We start from the raw sequence: 10741 nt of genomic DNA on the forward strand, positions 1-10741 counted from the left end.
TGACCTTGATACCATTGCTCTAACGGAAGAGTGCAATGCTGTGCTGCAATAAAAATTACCTCCAAAGCTTAAAGATCCAGGTAGCTTCACCATTCATTGCACCATTGGCAAGTTATCTTTTGACAAGTGCCTTTGCGATTTGGGAGCAAGCATCAATCTGATGCCGTTGTCTATCTTCAAAAAGATGAATTTTCCTGATCCAAAGCCCACCTACATGTCTCTACAATTGGCTGATCGTTCTATTACATACCCATGAGGCATTGTGGAAGACGTGTTAGTAAAGGTGGATTAGCTCTTCTTCCCTGTAGACTTTGTCATTCTGGATTTCGAGGAAGATAAGTAAATTTCCCATAATCTTGGGAAGACCTTTCTTGGCTACAGGCCGTACCTTGATGGATGTGCAAAAAGGTGAACTTACTATGAGGGTGCAGGATCAGGATGTGACATTCAATGTATTCAAGGCGATGAAATTCCCTACAGAAGATGAGGTGCGCTTAAAGGTGGATTTGATTGATTCTGCGATAACTTCAAAACTTGATCATGTGCTAATATCCGATGCCTTAGAGAAAGCCTTAGTGGGGGAATTTGATAGTGAAGATGAGGAAGGCAATGAGCAACTACAATATCTAAATGCTTCTCCTTGGAGGCAAAAGCTAGACATGCCATTTGAATCTCTTGATAATACTGATCTCTAGAATGCTGAGAGATAGCTCAAACCATCTATTGAGGAAGCACCTACTTTGGAGCTTAAACCATTGCATGAACACTTGAGGTATGTTTTTTTAGGTGATGCATCTACTTTTCCTGTTATTATTGCATCTGACCTTTAAGGTAGTGAGGAGGACAAGCTCTTGAAGATCTTGAGAGAATTCAAATCGGCCATCGGATGGACTATAGCAGATATAAAAGGGATCAGCCCTTCGTACTGTATGCATAAAATTCTGCTGGTGGAAGGTAGTAAGCCAACTGTTGAGCAACAACGAAGACTTAATCCTATCATGAAAGAAGTGGTGAAGAAAGAAATTCTAAAGTGGCTGGATGCAGGAATTATATATCCTATTTCTGACAGTTCTTGGGTGAGTCTTGTGTAATGTGTACCTAAGAAAGGAGGTATTACTGTGGTAGAAAATGAGAAGAACGAGCTCATCCCCACTCGAACAGTCATAGGATGGAGGGTATGCATGGATTACAGAAAGTTGAACAAAGCCACAAGGAAGGATCACTTTCCTCTTCCATTTAATGATTAGATGCTTGACAGGTTGGCTGGTCATGAGTATTATTGTCTTCTGGATGGCTATTCGGGTTACAATCAGATTTGCATTGCACCAGAAGACCAAGAAAAGACTACTTTCACTTGTCCATTTGGCACGTTTGCTTTTCGCAGAGTTTCGTTTGGCTTATGTGGTGCACCTGCCACTTTTCAGAGATGCATGATGGCTATATTCTATGATATGATTGGAAATAATGTCGAAGTGTTCATGGATGACTTCTCCGTCTTTTGACATTCGTTTGATGAATGTTTGAATAATCTTCGTTCGGTGCTCAAAAGGTGTGTGGAAACTAATTTGGTGCTCAATTGGGAAACATGTCACTTCATGGTGCAGCAAGGCATCATTCTTAGGCATAAAGTCTCCAGCAAGGGCCTTGAGGTTGATAAGGCCAAGGTGGGGGTCATTGAAAATCTTCCACCACCTATTTCTGTGAAAGGAATCCGTAGTTTCCTTGGACATGCGGGTTTTTATCGGTGTTTCATCAAGGACTTCTCTAGGATATCTAAGCCGTTGTGCAACTTGCTCGAGAAAGATGTGCCTTTCAAATTTGATGATGAATGATTGGCAACATTCGAGACTCTCAAGAAGAGTTTAATAATTGCACCAGTTATAACAACACCTGATTGGACAAAACCTTTTGAGATGATGTGCGATGCAAGTGATTATGCAGTGGGAGCAGTTCTTGGGTAGTGCAAGAATAATATCTTTCATGTGGCCTACTATGCTAGTAAGACGCTTAATGGAGCTCAATTGAACTACACCACTACTGAGAATGAGCTCTTAGCTATAGTTTTTGGTTTCAAAAAATTTAGATCTTATCTACTTGGGACAAAGGTGACAATATTCACTGATCACGCTGCCATTCGCTATCTATTCTCAAAGAAGGATTCGAAGCCTAGACTTATTCGTTGGGTGCTCTTGCTACAGGAATTTGAGTTAGAGATCAAGGATCGAAAAGGTACTGAGAATCAAGTAGCTGACCATCTCTTTAGATTGGAGAATCCCGATTCTACTTCACATGATAAGACATTGATCAACGAATTTTTTCCGGATGAGCAGTTGTTCGCAGTTCAGGAGGAAGAACCATGGTTCGCAGACATTCTGAACTATCTTGTCAACAATATAATGCCTCTTAATATGAATATAGCTCAAAAGAAGAAGTTTCTGCATGAGGTGAAGTGGTATATGTGGGATGAACCATATTTGTATAGACAAGGAGCTGACCAGATCATCAGGAGATGTATCCCATTCTGTGAGACGGAGGGGATATTACGAGACTGTCATTCCACAGTTTATGGTGGACATTATGGTGATGAAAAGACAGCAGCTCGTATTCTGCAAGCAGGTTTTTTCTGGCCTACGTTGTTTAAGGATGCATATCAGTTCGTTTTAAGGTGTGATCGTTGTCAAAGAGTTGGAATTTTACTAGAAAGGATGAGATGCCTTTAAATGTGATGCTTGAAGTTGAGGTATTTGATGTTTGGGGAATCGATTTCATGGGACCATTTATCTCATCCTGCAATAATCAGTACATCTTGCTGACAGTCGATTATGTCTCGAAATGGGTAGAAGTCAAGGCTCTGCCGACGAATGATGCAAAGGTAGTGTTGAATTTTCTTCATAAGCAGATATTCACAAGGTTTGGAACACCATGAGTAATCATAAGTGATGAGGGGTCGCATTTCTGCAACTGTAAGTTCACTTCTATGATGCAGCGCTACAATGTGAATCATCGTATTGCTACTGCCTATCATCCGCAAACTAATGGTCAAGCAGAAGTGTCTAATAGAGAGATCAAACGCATTCTAGAGAAAGTTGTTTGTCCGTCAAGGAAAGATTGGTCTTTGAAGCTCCATGAAGTTGTTTGGGCTTATAGAACAGCATACAAGACTCCACTTGGGATGTCCCCGTTTCAACTTGTCTATGGTAAGGGATTGTCATTTACCTGCGGAGCTTGAGCATAAGGCTTATTGGGCCTTAAAGAAGTTAAACCTTGATCTAGATGCAGCTGGGAAGAAGCGAATGCTTCAGTTAAATGAACTTGATGAATTTCGATTGCAAGCGTACGAGAACAACAAAATGTACAAGGAAAAAGTGAAAAGGTGGCACGACAGGAAGTTATCTCCTAAGTCATTTATGCCGGGGCAACAAGTTCTTTTATTCAACTTTCGTCTCTGACTTTTTCCTGGAAAGTTGAAATCAAGGTGGTCTAGACCGTTTATCGTCAAAATTGTGTTTCCACATGGAGCGGTGGAGATTTTTAAGAACGATCCGGGCCAAGTATTCAAGGTTAATGGTCAGAGATTGAAGCATTATTATGGGGACACGGCAAACCGGGAAGTGGTTATTGCCGTTTTATTGTCAACTTGATCGAGCTACTCTACATCAAGCTAATGACGTAAAAGAAGCGCTTCTTGGAAGGCAACCCAAGATTTGAGACTATAGGAACCCTTAGAAGTTGGTACTCTATCAAAAAAAGAACCCAAAAAAATCAGGAAAAATGGGTAGAATTTTTTTTTCCAACGACCCCTCGGGCGCCCGCCTGGAAATCCCTGGCGGCCGCCTGGAAGCTGGGCCCTCCTGGAAAGCCCGGGCGGCCGCCTGGAGCCCTTCTGCTGGAAAATTTTTTTAGACCTTATAAAAAAATAGAAAAACTCACAAAAACATAAACCCACGACCATAACCCCATTACCCACGAATTTTCCCCAACAAACAAGCCACAACCCCATTCCTATTCTAATTCTATACCTAAATCTTACCCTATATATACACACATCCTCCCGTATACATCTCCCATATACTTTCAACTTAAAAACTCTCTCCTACACACAAAACACAAATCTCAAACATTTATTCTCAGTTTCAATGGCCCCAAAGAGATCTCAAATTGTTGATAGCAGCAACACCATTCCTACTGCTGATTCTTTGAGGGGTACTGCTGTGAGGCCCCGATTGGTGGATAGGGCTGCTGAGGAGGAGTATACTAGGCTACTGACTAAGCCAATTCTGAAGGAGAGGGGATTTTTGCCATCGGGGAGGGATGGTGAGTTATTACCGATGATTGCTGAGAAAGGGTGGATTTCTTTTTGTGTGTCGCTGGAGTCGGTCCCGATGAGTGTGGTTCGCGAGTTTTATGTGAATGCCAAGGCTTACAAGAATGGGTATACTGTTGTTAGGGGGCTTACGGTTGATTACCAGGCCGAGGCGATTTACCGTGTTATTGGGCAGCGATAAAGGAAGCCCGAGGAGGAGAATTGGAATGAGAAGACCCCCGAGGATTTTGATTTGGATTTGATTGTTGCTTCTCTCTGTCAGCCGGGCATGGTATGGAAGTTTAAGACGGGATCTAATGAGTATCATTCTTTTCCAGCTGTTGCGATGAACAGGTATGCCCGTGCATGGAATGCCTTTATTTGTGCTAATATTTTGCCTTATTCATATGCACACGAGGTTACAGTTGAGAGAGCCAGATTGTTATGGGGGATCTTGAATGAGGAGTATTATGTGGACCTTGGTGAGTTCATCTACCAAGAGATTTTGAAGTTTTTGAGGGGGAGGACGCAAAGCAACATCCCTTATGCCTCTACTATCACGAAGCTGTGTAGAGCAGTTAGAGTCCACTGGCCTTCTTATGAGCAGCTGCAGATGCCAGCCGCTCCTATTAATTCATCGACGCTGAATGCAATGTAGGAATGGACGGGTGGAGAGCCCGAAGAGTATGGTTTGGGATATCGTCTTCCCAGAGGACGTCCAACAGTCGGTGCTACGATGGCTAGGCCCAGTCTATAACGACTCGTGTATTTTTATTTTATTTCTAATATTTGGAAGTGTAATAAAGGTTTAAGTAAATAAAAAAAATGTGTGTATTGGTTTTGGCAGCAGTTATGGATTGTTATTTAATTATTTATGATTGTTGTTATATGAGATTGAATTGTGTGATTTATTAATGAGATATATGATTTTATTTTTTTGCTTATAAAAGTCATTTTGTTGAAGTTTTAATTCCATAAATATTTGGATTGTCTTTAAAATTGGTTTTCTAATTTTATAATTTCAATAATTACTTTTAGGACTTTATAAAATTGAGAAATCAATATTTTATTAATTATTTACCCTTAAATGATTTTCTGAGTGTGTTTATCTGTAAAATCCTTATTTAATTCAGGAGTTCTTTAAAAATCATGAAAATTATATTTTATTAAGTTTGTATTATTCGGAGAATTTTAAAATTATTTTGGGAATTTTCGGGAATCATTTCACCCGTGTGTCGTCTCGTTAATTGTTAAAAAGCGGGTATAAAGCGCACCTCGAAAGTGCTTTTAAAATTTCGATACTTATATTTTTATTAACTTCAGGATATCTAAAATATTTTTAGACTATTATGGTGATTTTTCGAAATTGTTTTAAGGATGTCTCGGTTCGCTAATTTCAAACTCGGGATAAAAATTCAGGTCCCCGGGTATTTCGGGACACGTGTTAACAACTTATAATAAGAAGTTAACACGTATCCTTTTTACAGGAGACGTGTTGGCTGCAGTTTGTTTATCTTTTGTTCCCATTTCAGTCTCTCTCTCTCTCGGTCTAATCTCTTATCTCTTTTTGTATCTCTCCGCTCTCTATTCCCCATATCACTCCTTTGTTTTTCCTCGCGTGTTCCGGCTGTTCTTCCCTGTTTTCCTCCGTTCCCGTTCCGGGTGCTTGGGTCTCGCCGCGGCCGCGATTTTCCGGTGAGCTTGGTGGTTCCGATCAGTCTTGTTGGATTATGTCTATATATATATATTGTTGTATATATATGTGTGTGTGTGTGTAATTTGTGTGTGTGTGTGTGATGTGTGCGTGCGTGTGTGCTGTGTTGTGTTGGTGGTGTGGCTGGGGCGGCGTGTGGCCACGTGCTTGCTCCCCTGTCTTCTGTGATGTTATTGTGGGTTGGTTCTTTGGGCTTGTGCTGATTTCCCTGTTGGGCCTTGTTGCTGGGCCTTGCTGTTGGATTTTGGTTTTGGGCTCTTGGTTGAGCCTGTGCGTGCAGTTGGACTTGGTTGTTGCAATTTTAATTCTTATTCTTTTTCTACAGGAATTATTGAGTAAAATTCATGATATTATTAATTCGCGTGGGAAAATACTTATTAATAAATCGGTGGAATTTATTTGGATACCCGAATATTTTGGGCACCAATAAATTTTGCCGCCGTACCGCGATGACTCGTTACGAGCGGACGGTGGACGGTGATGACGATGTCCAGAGTCCTAAATTTTATAAATAAATAAATGATTATGTAAAATATTTTTCGGACTTAAATAATTAATTTTGATTGGTGTTGGGATGTACGTTGTATAAATGGTGAAGTAATATTGGGGATTGTTTCGATTATTGACGTCGATCATAATCGACGGGTAGTTTTATAAACAAAGAAGATGCTGCCAAAATTTCCTAAAAATATATTGTAAATGTACATAATTATATTCTACGTGTTACCCTTAACAATATTCCGACTATGTGACTATGTGATTACGGGTTTATGTGTATAATAATCATACGAGTCGGGTCATCGGATTAAGTTGTTAGAATTTGAGGATATCAAGCATGTCGGTGTAACTGATTAGGGTATTCTGTATTTGTAGATTCCGAGCGAGTTTTCCCAGGATTAAAGTCAACGTGAAAGCTACTTAGGGTTTTGTAAAGCATTGCAAGGCAAGTACCCCTGACCATTCTTTTATGGTTCAGTGCATATGAATAGCTAAAGATTTTACTTTCGTAATAGAACAAAAACGTTTTCAGTTACGTATCCCCCGTATTTGAATTGTTGTTTAAAATTATGTTTTGGGGAAAAGTAACTTCTGAAAATACTTATCTCTAAACGTGATTTAAATGAAAAGAGGATTTGAATAGTGTGTTGTGACAAAATTGATTTTGAGAAAGAGATAGGTAAAAGTGATTTTTAAAAACTGGATAAAACGATCAGATATGGGATATGTTGGGGCCAGAGTAGGCCTATTGAGGTGGCGTAAGAGGCTAATTCGGTTGCGCACACTGTATAACCGATTAGTCCAGCAGGTCAGAGACCTAGCTAGTCTCTGAGTTCCGGAACAGGTAAATGAGATGGCAGTTAGAGCCATAAATAAGATGGCAGTTGGAGCCGTCTGGTGTTGATAACCTGATCAGCTGTCTTCACTTATCCATTACGTATCTGATTGGATTTTGTGATTCCCGTAAGGGTACGAATAGTTGATACAGTAATTTTATAAGTGCGACTAGCATGCTAAAATTGGACTCTGGTGTTTTTACAGCACACTACTATGTTATTTTGATGAAGCATGCTAGTTAGTGATATCCAGCTTTCTCTAATTTTTGTTACATAACATTGATATCATGATTACAGTTTTGTTCCTATCATTGTCACATTACTGTTTTATTTTGTTATTCATATTTTTGTACTGCTGAGCGATTATGCTCACCCTTGCAAACTGTTATGTATATCTCGCAGATGCCTAGAAGATCAGTCAGACCGGACCTATGTTCCCGCCCCTACTGGACCCGGCTCCTCTGAGGTAGCTTGTATCAGGCTATGAGGTCTGAGGAGTTGCTGAATAAAGTTAGAGTGTGTTAGATGTTGAATAAAGAGTTTGTAGTATTGAGAACCTAAATTATACTTGAACCTGGATCGGATCTTGGTTCGGGGTCAAGTTAGTATATTTTAATAATAATTCTGTTGTTTATATTTTTGGTAATTGTGTTTAGTGACGTCAACTCCTGAACCCGGGGTTGAGGCCGTCACAGTTGGTATCAGAGCTACAGGTTCAAGTCCTTGATTCAGGTTAGGGATTGTGTCGAGTAGGTGATAACGTGAGTTTTTAAGTGTGAGTTAGCAACTCATATAGAGGAGCAAACCTTTAGAGTCAGTCGAGGGTTCCGACGGCATTACCCTGGAATCTATTAAATGTTTTGATAGAATTGCCTTGACCTGGTTGTGTCTTGCCTGTATATTTATTGTATTGGCAGTGGCCGATTGTTATTTCGAGTTCTCTATCTCGGGAGAATCCTTCTGATTCGGATAGCTCAGATTCTGAGAGACCCCCTGATGCTGTTACTGAGGAGACCCCTATGCCTCCTCCCCCAGTCCCTTCCTTTGTGCCGAGAGACATCCCTGGATCTGGTCCTCATCCCCGTTGGGTACGTAGGTCTGTGTCTGCTGTCAGGGATTTTCCTCCCGGCTGCGGTCCCAATTCTTCCATGATGAGACCTCCGGTACCTCCTGCGACCCCTAGTGGTACTTCTTCACTGATCCCTTACCATGTCCATAGGGTGGTGAATACTTCCTTTATCAAAGATTAGAGTCCGGAGTTTGCTGCTCAGTTGGACCAGGTACCTATTGCACCATTTCAGGGTATTTCTGCCCCTTCCTCTGAGGTGCGAGCCCGTGTGCGAGCATTGACCCAGATGGCTGTAGAGAGGGCTAGATCTGTTGACCGTTTCATTAGTTTAGAGTTCAGGGTGGTGCAGTATCAGGACCTAGTGAACTGGCTAGTGTTTGAGCTAGGTTCCATGGGTGGCAGTGGTAGTGGCTAGACAGAGTCGCGGCAAAGAGATGCAGAGCTCAGATTGACTTTTAGGAGTTCTGTAGTTGTTTACTTTGTATATGTACATTATGTTGTGATAGTTTGTAGTAGGGGAGGCTGTTATGACAGCCAATTTTGGTGTGTATTCGGATGGTTCTTTTCAGTTGGATTTTCAATTATAGTGGTTGGATTCTGTTGGTTATTGTATTTCAGCTGCTTTATCTTATTGTTCAGTTTTTATATATTGTGCATTACTATTATTATTGTTGTTATTATTATTGTTGTTTCTATTGCTGGAATTTTTAGATTATAATCATTCACTCAGGACAGATCCAATTGGAATGGGGATGAGAATATTGTCTTAGTGGCAACGCTCTCCTGATGCATAAATATCAACTGTTGGAGCAACTCATTTTTTTATACATGACTGTTATGTTTCAGGAGATGCCACCAAAGAGAAGTTCTCAGCCCAATAATGGATCTGCCGGGGATCCTTCCGTGAGTGACATGATGAACTTGTTGCATCAGCAGTCTGTACAGCTGGCCCAACAACAACAACAATTCCAGCAGCAACAACAACAATTGCAACAACAACAACAACAGCAACAACAACTCATACAACAACAACAACAAATCCAACAACAGCAACTACAAATCCAGCAACAACATGATGTAAGAGGGGCAAACCAGGGTGTTAGTTTTAAGTCTTTTCAAGCGGTGAAGCCCCTAGAGTTTAAAGGAGAGGTAGATCCTGTTGCTGCCAGGATATGGTTAAAGGAGATGGAAAAGGCGTTTGCGCTCACCGAGGTGAGTGAGAATTTAAAGACTGATTACGCTAGTTATTTTCTAAGGAATGATTCGAATTATTGGTGGGAGCCTACACGAGCCCTAGAAGGAGAAGGTCCAGTTCCATGGACCAGATTTACAGAGTTGTTTTTGGAGAAATATTTTCCGGACTGTCTCCATAGTCAAATGGAAGTGGAATTTTTGGAACTGAAATAAGGGGATAAAAGTGTCACGGAATATGAAGCAAAGTTTACGGAGTTGGCCCGTATATCACCAGAATATGTGAGTTCAGAAGCTCAACGAGCGAAGCGGTTTCAGCAAGGGTTGAAGCCAGAAATAAGGAGTGGAGTTGTAGCCTTACAACTCAAGACATATACTTCGGTAGTTCAGGCTGCCCTAGTGATAGAAAGTGATCAGAAATTAGCTGCAAAGGAGCAGGGTGAGAAGAAAAGGAAATTTGAAAGTGGACCCGCTAGATCGGAAGCAGGAATAGCGAGTCGGAAGTTCCAACGTTGGTTTGGAAGGAATAAGAATAAGAGGTTCAAGAGGCAGGATTTTCCCCAGGCTAAACCCGGTACTACTTCCGTTAACTCTGCCCCGACGAGAATGAGTAAGCCAGTGGCTAATTGTAGGATGTGTGGGAAAAAGCACAGTGGACAGTGTCGAGAGAATGTTAATTATTTTAAGTGTGGACAGAAAGGTCACTATTCCACGGAATGTAAGTCTGAGATTCAAGGAGTTACTTGTTTTAGTTGCGGCAAAGTGGGACACATAGCTAGGAATTGCAAGTCAGTGACCCAAGGTAATGCGGGAAGGAGTGTGTCTCAAGGACCAGCAACCAGTACTGTGAGAGCTAGGACTTTTAAGATGACCCAGAAGTCTCCAGTTCATGACTCTGATGTGGTTGCAGGTACGCTTACTCTTAATTCCGTACCTGTTAACGTTTTGTTTGATTCGGGAGCGTCCAAATCTTTTATATCTGTGAATTGTGTAAATAAAATGCAATTGGTGTTAGAAAACTTAGACGAACCTCTAACCATAGAAGTGGCTAATAAAGATAAAGTACCTGTAAAACAATTTTGTCCTAGATGTTCCCTCGAGATTTCGGGGTATATGTTCCCTGTTGACTT

The sequence above is a fragment of the Apium graveolens genome, chromosome 9 (genome assembly GCF_009905375.1).
Source record: "Apium graveolens cultivar Ventura chromosome 9, ASM990537v1, whole genome shotgun sequence".
Classification (NCBI taxonomy): Eukaryota; Viridiplantae; Streptophyta; class Magnoliopsida; order Apiales; family Apiaceae; genus Apium; species Apium graveolens.